Raw genomic sequence first — 14,023 nt, 5'->3', positions numbered from 1 at the left:
TGAAGGTTCAACAGCAGTTTTTCCGCATTGTTGTCATATATGCCTTTACAGATCTTACTGAACGTTGTCGAATGTTTCGGCTCTTATCACCTTTCTTGATGGTAAATTTTCCAGTATTGGTTGTTGGAGATTATAATTCTCACTTGCTGGAAGGTCCTTCTAGTCCGAGAAGGGATGTTTCAGTTTGTCATAAAGTTATGTCAGCTGCCGCACTAACACTGGCTCCATCTCCGCAATACACCTTTCACAGGGGGGACCTATTGACAACTATAGACTTCTGTTGGTATTCTCCAGTCCTATCCTGTTGTGCAGTGGATTCCGCATTAGTATGCTTCTCGGGCCATGTGTCATTGACTTACTCATTTGGCCGGGTAGCGAGGGCTGCCCCAGGTCGTGGATATCTCCGGTTGGCTCCCGCACTTTTGAAACTAGATCGCTGGAAATGTATAATGGATGAATTGTGGCATGATCACTGGACATTGCTTGACTTGTACTCTACCCTCACACTATGGTGGACTGATTTCAAGATGAAAGTGCATGCACGGTACAAGTGGTTCTCTCGACGGTATCACTCCGAACTCAAACAACGTACGACTACAGCGTACAATGACTATGCGGCATGTTCTGATACGGATGGGACTTCTGCTCTTAGACATTTAAAGTTGCTATTTTCATTAGCGATGAACAGAGTAAAGTGTCAGTTACAAAGTTTAGCAAGTTCATTACAAGGCACAGCAGAACAATTTTTACCATATATAAGTAAGAGGAAAGTTCGGCGCCAGACCCACATTTTTTGTTTGAAGGATCAAAGAGGTCAGTCGGATAACACCCAACAGGGAATTATGCAGATAGTTAAGGAGTATTTAGCTATTCAGTATCAAGGGAAAGGGAATGCCCTACTGGATTGGCCATTGCCTCCTATGGCGTCCTCCTTTAAAGCCGATTTGGACAGGGATATTCAGATGGGGGAATTTCAGGATGCTTTACATGCCCTGGCGAAAAGGGACTCCGCTCCGGGTCCTGATGGTATCCCTTATTCTTTCTATGTTTCCCTCCTGCAACAATTTCACAAGCAATTGGTAGCTCTCTATAATGAATGGCTAAGACATGGTTTCAAAGATGGCTCAATGTTGCAGACAGCAATACATTTTATTTGGAAGAAGGGGGACCGTGCCTCCTTGGCTAACTGGCGCCCTATTACGCTTTGCAACACTGATTACAAGATCTTCACAAAGGTGTTGCAAATGCGGGTGCAGAAGGTGTTGCCTAGAATAGTTGAGGCTGGCATGTACGGAATCCCTGGTAGACCCATCTTTGAGATCCTCCACATGGTGAAGCAACTCACAGGATATGTCCAGCATTCCACTGCCCTTTTGGTGTCAGCGGACATTCAGAAAGCGTTTGATAATGTCTCCCATTCTGCACTGGCCGCTATATTACAGTCATATGGGTTTGGGAGGAAGTTCCGACAATGTCTTTCCACCCTACATCACTTCTCTACAATCACTCCAGTGATTAATGGATGGGTGGGGGATTCCTTGAGGATGCATAAAGGGATTCGGCAGGGTTGCCCCCTTAGCGCCTTTTTGTTGGTGATAGTGGTTAGCGCGGTGTTGTTCCAATTTCAGAGACAACTTCTGTTACCACCTCATTCCTTTATATGTATGGGTGTGGCAATTCCGAGAGTTTTCTCGTATGCCGATGACATCATTTACATAGCGGAAGACTCTGATATATATCAGCGGCAATTTGTCCACACCTTGCTCCCTCTTTTTCAGGACACGGGACTTACACTGAATTTAAGTAAATCCGCTGGATTCACTATACAGCCAGTGGATACATGTCAAGCCCATGCTCTGAAATTTAATGCGTTGGGGGTTACCATTCTGGGGGTGCCATTTGGGACATCTGATTTTGTGATGGCAGCATGTCAGAAAACTTTGCAGAGAGCTACAGCACGTCTGATATTTTGGGCTTCTTTTCCTTTGACATACGCCAAAAGAGTATACTAATTGAATACCTTTTTTCTAGGTAGGCTACTGCACATATTTACAGTATACTTCTTTCCTTTGACTTGGATGGCCCATACTCTCAAACAGTGTTTTGGGTTTCTTTGGAGTTCGCAATTAAATCCTGTAAAGAGGGCTATAATTTACTCTCCCATACCTGCAGGTGGATTGGGACTTCGGCATCCAGTCTTATTCTTACAAATTATGTTTTTACACTTTATGTGGACGCATTTGACCAACAGCGGGACATCTCTAGTTGGGGCACTAACGTATGCTGCTAATTTTACCTTTTGAGACAAATTGATGCAAGGGAAAAGAGTGAGGCGACCTCCGGGGCAGGAGTTGCAAGATGTACAGGTGATTGTTGCGCACTATAAGATTTGGAACCAGCAGATACAGGTTCCACAGAAAGAGTGGTATGACTTCACTTTACAGCAACATGTTTTAGTGAATGGTTATGATGGTTACTCCCTTCTCCAGTTGCATGGTCTCCGGCAGAGGAGGGAGAGGTATACACATATCCCACAGTGGAAAGATTTCCTGTGGAGGGCCTCGCTAAATAAACTTCCAGTGCGGGTTTCCTTGCCATTCCGTGAGTTGAGGGAGAAACAGTGCCCTAGACAAGACTCTCCGCATGTCTTTTTAACGTGTCCTCGGGCAGCAGCCTTTTGGGCTTCCGCACGTCAGAAGTTTGTTGTCCCTTACTTGTTACCGTTGGATATGGCAAAAATATTGTATGGGGATTACGGACAGATTTGGGATGTGGGAATTGCTCGGGCTGATTTCTTCTTAGTTTCTTCTTTATATGTACTATGGCAGGCCCGCTGTTATGAAAATAGGGTGCATAGTAATTTTCCTCTTACTGTTATGTTGAAGCAATTGATTTCTTGGTTGGATAGGCACAATTTTTCCGATATGTTTGTTGTATAATTGTTAGTGGCAGAGCTGGATTTTCCAGCCCTGTTCATTTGTAAATTGTCATATGCCTTCTGTAAATTTTAAATTGTAATTCTTTTGTAGCACTGCTTTGTTGATGTTTGTTTGTTTGTAGTGTATTTATTTGAGCTTTAATAAAATGGATTACACTCTCTATGCATGTCAATCCTGTTTTTCCATAGAGAAAAAATACCCCTGAAAAGTACTTTTTCTCCAAGAGGGAAAAAGCTAGGAGGCTGAAACTCTGCAGGTGTGTAGAGTACTATCCACCCTACAAAGAGGTACTGCAATCCTGGTTCTGGCTTAACTGCCAGTTTCAGTATGACCGTTTATTGTTTTTAGCTTTCTCTATGCATTTCAAGCCTGTTTTTGCATAGAGAAAAAATACACCTGAAAAGTTGCTTTTCTCCAAGAGGGAAAAAGCTAGGAGGCTGAAACTCTGCAGGTGTGTAGAGTACTATCCACCCTACAAAGGGGTACTGCAATCCTGGTTCTGGCTTAACTGCCAGTTTCAGTATGACTGTTTATTGTTTTAAACTTTCTCTAAGCATTTCAAGCCTGTTTTTGCATAGAGAAATAATAGCCCTGAAAAGTAGTTTTTCTCCAAGTGGGAAAAAGCTAGGAGGCTGAAACTCTGCAGGTGTGTAGAGGACTATCCACCCTACAAAGGGGAACTGCAATCCTGGTTATGGCTTAACTGCCATTTTCAGTATTACCTTTTATTGTTTTTAGCTTTCTCTATGCATTTCAATCCTGTTTTTGCATAGAGAAAAATAGCCCTGAAAAGTAGTTTTTCTCCAAGAGGGAAAAAGCTAGTGGGCGAAACTCTGCAGGTGTGTAGAGTACTATCCACACTACAAAGGGGTGCCGCAATCCTGGTTCTGGCTTAACTGCCAGTTTCATTATGACCGTTTATTGTTTTTATCTTTCTCTATGCATTTCAAGCCTGTTTTTGCATAGAGAAAAAAATACCCCTGAAAAGTACTTTTTCTCAAAGGGGAAACAGCTAGGAGGCTTAAACTCTGCAGGTGTGTAGAGTATTATCCACACTACAAAGGGGTACTGCAATCCTGGTTCTGGCTTAACTGCCAGTTTCAGTATGACTGTTTATTGTTTTTAGCTTTCTCTATGCATTTCAAGCCTGTTTTTGCATAGAGAAAAATACCCTGAAAAGTACTTTTTCTCCAAGAGGGAAACAGCTAGGAGGCTGAAACTCTGCAGGTGTGTAGAGTACTATCCACCCTACAAAGGGGTACTGCAATCCTAGTTCTGGCTTAACTGCCAGTTTCAGTATGACCGTTTATTGTTTTTAGCTTTCTCTATGCATTTCAAGCCTGTTTTTGCATATAGAAAAAGTAGCCCTAAAAAGTAGTTTTTCTCCAAGAGGGAAAAAGCTAGGTGGCTGAAACTCTGCAGGTGCGTAGAGTACTATCCACCCTACAAGGGGTTCTGCAATCCTGGTTATGGCTTAAATGCCAGTTTCAGTATGACCACTTATTATTTTTAGCTTTCTCTATGCATTTCACACCTGTTTTTGCATTGAGAAAAAAATACCCCTGAAAAGTACTTTTTCTCCAAGAGGGAAAAAGTTGGGGGCTGAAACTCTGCAGGTGTGTAGAGTACTATCCACCCTAGAAAGGGGTACTGCAATCCTGGTTCTGGCTTAACTGCCAGTTTCAGTATAAGTATTTCAATCCTGTGTTTGCATAGAGAAAAAATACCCCTGAAAAGTACTTTTTCTCCAAGAGGGAAAAAGCTAGGAGGCTGAAACTCTGCAGGTGTGAAGAGTACTATCCACCCTACAAAGGGGTACTACAATCCTGGTTCTGGCTTAACTGCCAGTTTCAGTATGACCGTTTATTGTTTTTAGCTTTCTCTATGCATTTCAAGCCTGTTTTTGCATAGAGAAAAAATACCCCTGAAAAGTACTTTTTCTCCAAGAGGGAAACAGCTAGGAGGCTGAAACTCTGCAGGTGTGTAGAGTACTATCCACCCTACAAAGGGGTACCGCAATCCTGGTTCTGGCTTAACTGCCAATTTCAGTATGACCGTTTATTGTTTTTAGCTTTCTCTATGCATTTCAAGCCTGTTTTTGCATAGAGAAAAAGTAGCCCTAAAAAGTAGTTTTTCTCCAAGAGGGAAAAAGCTAGGCGGCTGAAACTCTGCAGGTGTGTAGAGTACTATCCACCCTACAAAGGGGTACTGCAATCCTGGTTCTGGCTTAACTGCCAGTTTCAGTATGACCGTTTATTGTTTTTAGCTTTCTCTATGCATTTCAAGCCTGTTTTTGCATAGAGAAAAATACCCTGAAAAGTAATTTTTCTCCAAGAGGGAAAAAGCTAGGGGGTGAAACTCTGCAGGTGTGTAGAGTACTATCTGCACTACAAAGGGGTACCGCAATCCTCATTCTGGCTTAACTGCCAGTTTCAGTATGATCGTTTATTGTTTTTAGCTTTCTTTATGCATTTTAGGAGGATTTTATGAGGGATCTCAGTTTCTTACTGAGGCTGGTAAGGGAATTTTCTGCATGCTGGGATTTTCCTCTTTTCTGCAACAGTTTCTTCCTATTGTTGTAAAGTTTGTTTATGGCAGGGGACCACCAGATTGGCTTCCTTTTTTTGGATTAGAGCATCTTGGTTCTATTTGGGATGGCCTGATTCATGCATGAGTGGATATGCTCTTACAGTGCCTTAGTGTAGGATTCAGCAGTTGAACTTTCAGTTCCCGTCTGCATGGGTGTCATGAAGTTTGTCACTTCTGACTTGAGTAGCTTGAAGTTGGCTTTGGAGAAGTTGTTTATGGAGGTTTCCTTACTGGGGGGGTGGGGGTGGGATGTGGATGTTAAGGGTGATTAGCTTATGGTCAGACCTGACTAACGAGGGGTGACCATACGTGTGGAGCATTGATTTCCCATGTTGGTAATGACCAGGTCTAGGATACTGGAACCCCTGTTGGGACTATGGATTAGTTGATCCAGGGCATTGGAATTTATGAATTCCAAGAACCGTTGGGCAAAGGTGTTGGTACATGAGTAGTTTTTCCAGTTAATGGCAGGGTTGTTAAAATCACCCAGTATTAGGGTGTTTGGTTCTATCTTAATATTTTCCAGTATGTTTAGAAAGGTGTAATGAGAATCTTGGGGTATGGTGGAGGATCTGTAGCAAGCTACAATTTGGATTGCAGTCTTACCTAGTGTTAGTTGCACCTGGAGAATTTCAGATGCATTGTGTTGGGCAACTAGCCTGGTGGTGTGAATATCCTTTGTGAATATTGACACTCCTCCACCTTTAGTGTTTCGGTCCTGGTTTGGTGGCCGAAAAGTGTTGGTAAGAGTTGTAGCCTGGTATTGCAGGGGTGCTCTCTGAAGCCTTGAACCAGCTCTCAGTTACTGCACAGATATCGGTGTTCTCCATTTTTAGGAGTGCCTCAAGAGAGTGCATTTTGAGGTTTAGACTTCTAGCATTGAGTAGCATTACCTTCAGATTTTGCATGCTTGTACCTGTTACGGTGGTGGTTTTGTCCTTTTAACTTGCCTAAAAAAGGCACTATAGGGGTGGCAAGAGCCTTAGCCAGTAACCTGAATCCCAGGGGCGATAGGTGCACACCATCTCTGGCAAAGCATCATGGTCTGTCAATCATGTCGTCCCAGGCAGACAGATACTGAATCCCCTTTGAATGACACCAGAAACTTAGCCAATTGTTGAAGTCAATCATTTTGTCCTTATATTGTGGTATCATTCTGGGCGAAGGCAGGATGCTACTCAGGGCTAAGGTCATACCTGCCTGGGCCACATGATCCGAGAGCTTTTCTATGTAGTCCAGGGAGGTACATCTCAAGTCATTCACTCCAACATGGACAATGACAGAGTCATATTTGTACTTTTTGTGGAGAGACTTGAGTGCATGCTTTATGTGGTGGATCCTGGCACCCGACAGGCAGCTGACTGTAATTTTCTCCTTGTTCAGCCTGGTGAGAGGGACATCAGTGTGCCGGACTATAGAGTCCCCTATGACTACAGTGTTAGGTACATTGTCTTGCCTTAGGGGCTGTTGCTGGGTGGCACACTGGTGTTGTGAACTATGTGACACTTTGGTTGTCATTGGTGTTTGTTTGCGTTTCAGCTTCAGAGGTCCTTGTTGCTTGGGCAGGTTACAGTTAAGGGCCTCTGCATATGTGGATTTAGTGTTGCTATATGTGGGTGTTGGTGGTATGGGTTTAGAAGGGCTATGTGTTGCTTGAGGTGTAGAGTGGGTGTTAACCTTCTCCTCTTAACTGTCTAGCACAATCTTGGGTGGAGAGCGCTTTGCTTCCATTTTGGCTATGTAAGTGCATCTCTCACAGGTTGTAGTGTTGGGTGGTAGGAGTAGAGGGTTGTCTGTGTACATGAGGCAATTGCTGCATTGCCCCAGTATGCCCAGATTCACCAGGTGGACAGGAGAAATCACCAGAAGCTGACCCTTGGACATGTCTGTTTTGGTGCTTTTTTTTTTTTTTGTAAAGTACAGGAGCTGTTTTTCCCTTACCTTAGCAAGGTACTTTGCAATTATAGGCTGTTTAGTGCCTACTATTAATTTCTGCTTATTAACAAGGAGAGTTGAGTGCTTGTATCAGTTAATGGTTCCTAGTTCTTTCCAGCAGGTATTAGAGAAAGTGCTAGTCACAGGGATGCTTAAAGGTAAGATGAAAAAAAAAAATGCACACTGCAGTGTGCACTAGAGAAGTTAGATGTGAAATTAGGTAACTTAAGTTTTACCTGTTTAAAAAGTTAAGGTTTAGTGGAGAGTTACTATTTTTAAAACAGCAAGATGGATTGAAAGGGGTGGTCACTTTTGTATTCTGGTACTATGGAATACAGTAGGATGGCCAATAAATTTAAATAGTTGAAGGGGAGGGATTTCAAAAATGATGATTTTGTGATTACTCACACAAGCCAGTGAAAGTAGAGAGGAAATTAGATAATATGGTCAGATTAACATAAGAGGCAGGCAGCTAGAAAGACAGTGATATTTAACAAGACAACTGTAACTGGGTGGAAGGGCGGGAAAAAAATTCTGAACCTATGAACACATACTTGTTTGAGTTTTTCAGAACAGCGTCAGTTCTCGGAAATGACGGTGTAGCAAATGATGGAGCTCGATTAGGCAACTCGGGTCAGAGCCAAATTTTAAATATTGACCTTAATGCTAGAATAACAGGATTTGTGTTAACATGCATTTTCTGAAACTCAAACGGCATTATTTATGGCCCTGGTCATGGCCGAAATGTGTTTGAGAAGGAAAAGCTCACTGACTATTAACAAATATATTACTAAATTTTCACATAATCAAATGTGGCTTTTTTTTATTGAGAGAAACTTTAAGGCAAATACCTCAATTATTTTAGCAAGTGCTTTTCTTTAATGGATTCCTGTACTTCACAGATGAGCATGGAAGTCCAGCTCTCACACTTTTCTCCATTACAGTCAAAGTTTGATGCAGAATGCATTTCAAGAGCATGCACCAGTTCAGGTAAAGAGCAAATCAACTGGATAAAAAAACACTACCTTTGCCAGAAATCACCTCCCTACGTACACACACATCCACACATGAAAGACTTTACATGAAACAGGTTGCCATACTGCTTTTAAATGCAAAAAGAAGAATACTGCAAGCTGATGTAAATATTTAGCATATGTCTGGTGCTGCCAGACAGTACATTCTGCTCTAAAATAAATACACCAAATATGATTAACAGTTTCTTATAGGACTGATCTCACTGACTTTCAACACATCTACTTCAGACAGTATTTCTTCAGTACAGTGAAGGATGGCTGAAATTTGTTTGAGAAGGACACTTTAGCCACAAAGGAACAGCTTCATATACGATTTAATTTGTTACAAAATTACCTGTGCCCATGGGCAGCTATGTATTACTTTACAGCTGTTACACATTCATTTAATTATTTTACCGCAGGACTGCAAGAACTCAGGACTCAGACCTCGGGATAACAAGTGTAAGAAAAATCCTCAAATCTGCCAGTAGTAAACACACATACTTGTTTGAGTTTTTCAGAATAGTGTCAGTTCTCAGAAATCACGGTGCAGCAAGTGATGGAGCTCGATTAGCCGACTCGGATCACAGCCAAATTTTAAATATTGACCTTAATGCTAGAATAACAGGATTTGTGTTAACATGCATTTTCTGAAACTTAAACGGCATTATTTGTGACTTAAGTCTTAATGATTTGCCAGAAAATCACATTTGCAAAAATCTGGATAGTTGTGCAATATTGCTCACACTAACTGGAAACCAGACTACTGCAGCACGGCTTTAACAAAGACAACTGAGAAAAGTGCATTACCCAGCTTTGTTTGCAAAGTCTGTAGATCAGTTCAGCAAAACAGAAGAAGAAAAAAAAATTCATGACAGTGTAGCATGTTTTTGTGAATTGCATATCTCTGGTCCTTATAGGCATCATAACAAGATTACCAGGGCTCTGTAAGACAATGTGCAGCATATAGCAATACATAACTGGTAAACAGAATTTATTACTTGTGGTTCCAGAGCCTCCTCCCCATCCCCTCTTGTCAATCCAAGGTGTCTCTTAGTCCATCTTACCTTTTGCTTGACCTCAGCAGACAAAAATGGTCTTTTGGTGAGCCACGGTATTTTCCCAAAAAAAAACAACTAAAAAAAAAAAATCTCCGTTGTAGCTGTTTGACATTAAGCTTCTTCCAAAACCTCCTTGCCTCACAAACCGATCAGTACAGAAAATAAACAGTGAATAGCTACTGCTGGACCCTCTATTTGGACAGTACAGGGGAAACGTAGGGCTAGAGTTGGTGGTGTTATGCAGGGGTGACTTGAACTGCAAGAATCTCATTGGCTGCCACCACCTATTTCATGAAATGCATATGAAATTGGCTTGCTGTAATGAGAAGAAAATAGATAGTGCACAGCAAGCCAATTTTCTCACAAAATTCCAATACGACCATCACCTACCTCCACGTTGAAACCTAACTTTAGAAGGTAACTGACAAAGTTCAGTTACTTTTTCAACTTATCTTTCAACAGTGGAGCTAAAACAGGATTGCAAAGTTACTTGCGCTTGAAGAAGGCACTCGGGTGTAACATCGTGCATTTCCTACCGTCTCATAGTGTGCTCGGATTTAAGCAAAAAGGCGCCATGAGGTGGTAGTCGGGGTTAATGAGTTAAAGAAGGCAATTCTGTTGAAGAGCATGGTTATCCTCATTGCCCCTTTTTCGCCTTGTCAAGTGTGATTCCCTTTTCTTTGGTCTCACCTTCATTATCCACCATGGATACTGGACCCCAGTCCAAACCTGCTGTCTCATCCCACAGGAATGGATCATCTGAACATTCCAGGTCTCAAGTTGACTGCATGGTTTCTCCAATTCCATTGATAGACAGCCCGGGCTTTCCATTACAAACTGACACATACTTTTATCTTCCCACAAGGCCTCTACAAGGTAGGTCTACAAAAGTAAATGGAAAAGATTCTCTATTTGAGCTCTACAGAAAGAAGTGGATCCCATCACTGCTCCTACTTCTGCTGTCCTAGAGTTTTTAGAACCTATTTTTCAAGAAGGGGCTTGTTTATCTATAAAAATGGAATTGACAGTCATATCTAATTATCACTCGGGTGAAAAATGCTTACTCATTAGCTTCATAATTGTGCAAGGCCTTTCTCAAAGGTGTTTTCTTGATTAGGCCCCGAGTGAAGAACCCCCGCCCCCAGGATTTGACAGTCATGCTGCAAGGGTTAACTCAGAAACACTTTGAACCATCAGCTAAATCTGATTTAATATTTTTATCATAAAAAACTGCCTTTCTGGTGGCCATTATGTCTGCAAAACAAGTTTCTGAACTCCAGGTTCTCTCTTCCAAATCTCTTTATCTTATTTTTCACAAAGACAGGGTTAACTTATGGACCAGTCCATCTTTTTTGCCTCCAAAATGAATATTAATCGATCCATTAATTTGCCTGTTTTCTTTCTCAGCTTTGCTAACAAAGGAAAATACATGCTCCTTCTATTAAATGTACATAGGCAACTACATTTTTATCTCTATAGAACAAAAGATTTCAGAAAGTCAAAGCAATTGTTTGTCTCCTTCTCCCAAAATAAATTGGGCTGTTCAGTTTCTGAAATCACCCATGCCAAATAGCTTACTGATTGCATTTCCTTTGTTTACAGTCAGCAGAGCCTGTCTCTACCCAGGCCTCCTAAAGCACACTCCACCAGGTCCATGGCTACTTTTTCTGCTTTTTGGCCTAGAATGTTTGTTGACGATATTTGTGCAGCAGCTACTTGGTCTAATGCTAATGCCTTTATTGCTCTTTACAAATTGGATTTGACTTCCAGGAGCCCTTGGTTTTGCAGTACTCTGTAATATCCTTCTATGAGGGCCACCCAAGGTCCACTTAGCTGGGGACTTTCTCCCAATAGTTGAGAAGCGAATGAAAAGGACAACATCAAATATTAAAGTTATGTACTCACTATAGCTATGCATCTGTGTTGTCCATTTTCATTCTTCCTCAACTCCCTACCTTCCACCCCTCTTCCTTTTAGCTCCTGGAGTGACCTCATGGTTACTGAGTGTGAAAGCAGTGCCAAGCAGTGCCAAGGATTAAATGGTGGAAGTTAAAAAAGGGTGATTGTGAGGTGGAGTTCAGGGAAGAGTTAAGACAGGCACTGGGAGGCAGTGAAGAGTTACCAAATAGCTGGGTAACTACAGCAGAGCTAGTAAGGGAGACTGCTAGAAAGGTGCTTGGTGAGACATCTGGACATAGGAAGGAGGACAAGGAGACCTGGTGGTGTAATGAGGAAGTACAGGAGAGTATACAGAGGAAGAGGCTGGCGAAGAAGAAGTGGGATTGTCAAAGAGATGAAGAAAGTAGACATGAGTATAAGGAGATGAGGCGCATGGCAAAGAGAAAGGTGGCGAAGGCTAAGGATAAGGCATATGGAGAGTTGTATGAGAGACTGGACACTAAAGAGGGAGAAAAGGACCTGTACCGATTGGCTAGTCAGAGGGACAGAGCTGGGAAAGATGTGCAGCAGGTAAGGGTGATAAAGGATAGTGAGGGAAACATATTCACAAGTGAGGAGAGTGTGTTGAGTAAATGGAAAGAGTACTTTGAAGGGCTGATGAATGAAGAGAATGAGAGAGAGAGAAGGTTGGATGATGTGGGGATAGTGAATCAGGAAGTGAAACAGATTAGCAAGGAGGAAGTAAGGACAGCTATGAAGAGGATGAAGAATGGAAAGGCTGTTGGCCCAGATGACATACCAGTGGAAGCATGGAGGTGCTTAGGAGAAATGGCAGTGGAATTTTTAACCAGATTGTTTAATGAAATTTTGGAAAGTCAGAGGATGCCTGAGGAGTGGAGAAAAAGTGTTTTGGTATCTATCTTTAAGAATAAGGGTGATGTACAGAGCTGCAGTAACTACAGAGGGATAAAACTGATCAGTCACAAATTGAAGTTATGGGAAAGAGTAGTGGAAGCTAGGTTAAGAAGGGAGGTGATGATTAGTGATCAGCAGTATGGTTTCATGCCAGGAAAGAGCACTACAGATGCAATGTTTGCTCTGAGAGTATTGTTGGAGAAATGCAGAGAAGGTCAAAAGGAGTTGCATTTTGTCTTTGTGGACTTAGAGAAAGCATATGACAGGGTGCCTAGAGAGGAGTTGTGGTATTGTATGAGGAAGTCGGGAGTGACAGAGAAGTATCTAAGAGTGGTACAGGATATGTACGAGGGTAGTGTGGCATTGGTGAGGACTGCGGTGGGAGTGACAGATACATTTAAGGTAGAGGTGGGATTACATCAAGGATCAGCTCTGAGCCCTTTCTTATTTGCAGTGGTGATGGACAGGTTGACAGATGAGATCAGACAGGAGGCCCCGTGGACTATGATGTTTGCAGATGATATTGTGATATGTAGTGAGAGTAGGGACCAGGTTGAGGAGACCCTGGAGAGGTGGAGATATGCTTTAGAGAGGAGAGTAATGAAGGTCAGCAGGTCTAAGACAGAATATATGTGTGTAAATGAGAGGGAGGGTAGAGGAATGGTGAGGATGCAGGGAGTAGAGTTGGTAAAGGTGGATGAGTTTATGTACTTGGGATCAACAGTTCAGAGTTATGGTGAGTGTGGAAGAGAGGTGAAGAAGAGAGTACAGGCAGGGTGGAATGGGTGGAGAGGAGTGTCAGGAGTGATTTGTGACAGACGGGTACCAGTAAGAGTGAAAGGGAAGGTGTATAAGACGGTAGTGAGACCAGCTATGTTATATAGGTTGGAGACAGTGGCATTGACAAAAAGGCAGGAGTCAGAGCTGGATGTGGCAGAGTTAAAGATGTTAAGATTTGCACTGGGTGTGACTAGGATGGATAGAATTAGGAATCAGTATATTAGAGGGACAGCTCAGGTTGGACAGTTTGGAGACAAAGCAAGAGAGGCGAGATTGCATTGGTTTGGACATGTGCTGAGGAGGGATGCTGGGTATATTGGGAAAAGGATGCTAAGGATGGAGCTGCCAGGTAAGAGGAAAAGAGGAAGGCCTAATTTAAGGTTTATGGATGTGGTGAGTGAGGACATGCAGGCGGTTGGTGTGAAAGAGCATGATGCAGAGGACAGGAAGAAATGGAAACAGATGATCCACTGTGGCAACCCCTAACGGGAACAGCAGAAAAAAGATGAGTGACCTCATGGTTATTCTGGAACTTATTCTCCAGGTTTTTGTCCCAGTTCTGTCACTACTACTCTTACTTTCTCTTAAACTAGGGTTAGTTATTTTTATGGCTTATAAGGCAACAAACTCAATCTGAGGTATAGCAGGTTCACTTGGGCATTATGGGTAGAGGGAGGAGCTCAAGAGTTGGATCCGAGAGTCTAATAAATGCTGCTGAGTCGGATCCAAGATCAGATATGATACCCAATAGTTGAGAAAGAATTAAAATAGACAACATAGATGCTTAGTTTTGGTAAGTACATAACTTTAATTTTTTGGATATAGGCTTGCAAATAAGTAACATAACAACCAAAAGTAAGAAGTTGTAAGACTGCCTTATTATCCTTTCAAG

Source organism: Protopterus annectens, chromosome 1.part0 (genome assembly GCF_019279795.1).
Source record: "Protopterus annectens isolate FY-2018-M chromosome 1.part0, PAN1.0, whole genome shotgun sequence".
In the NCBI taxonomy this organism is placed as follows: domain Eukaryota; kingdom Metazoa; phylum Chordata; order Ceratodontiformes; family Protopteridae; genus Protopterus; species Protopterus annectens.
This window is presented reverse-complemented; position numbering follows the sequence as displayed.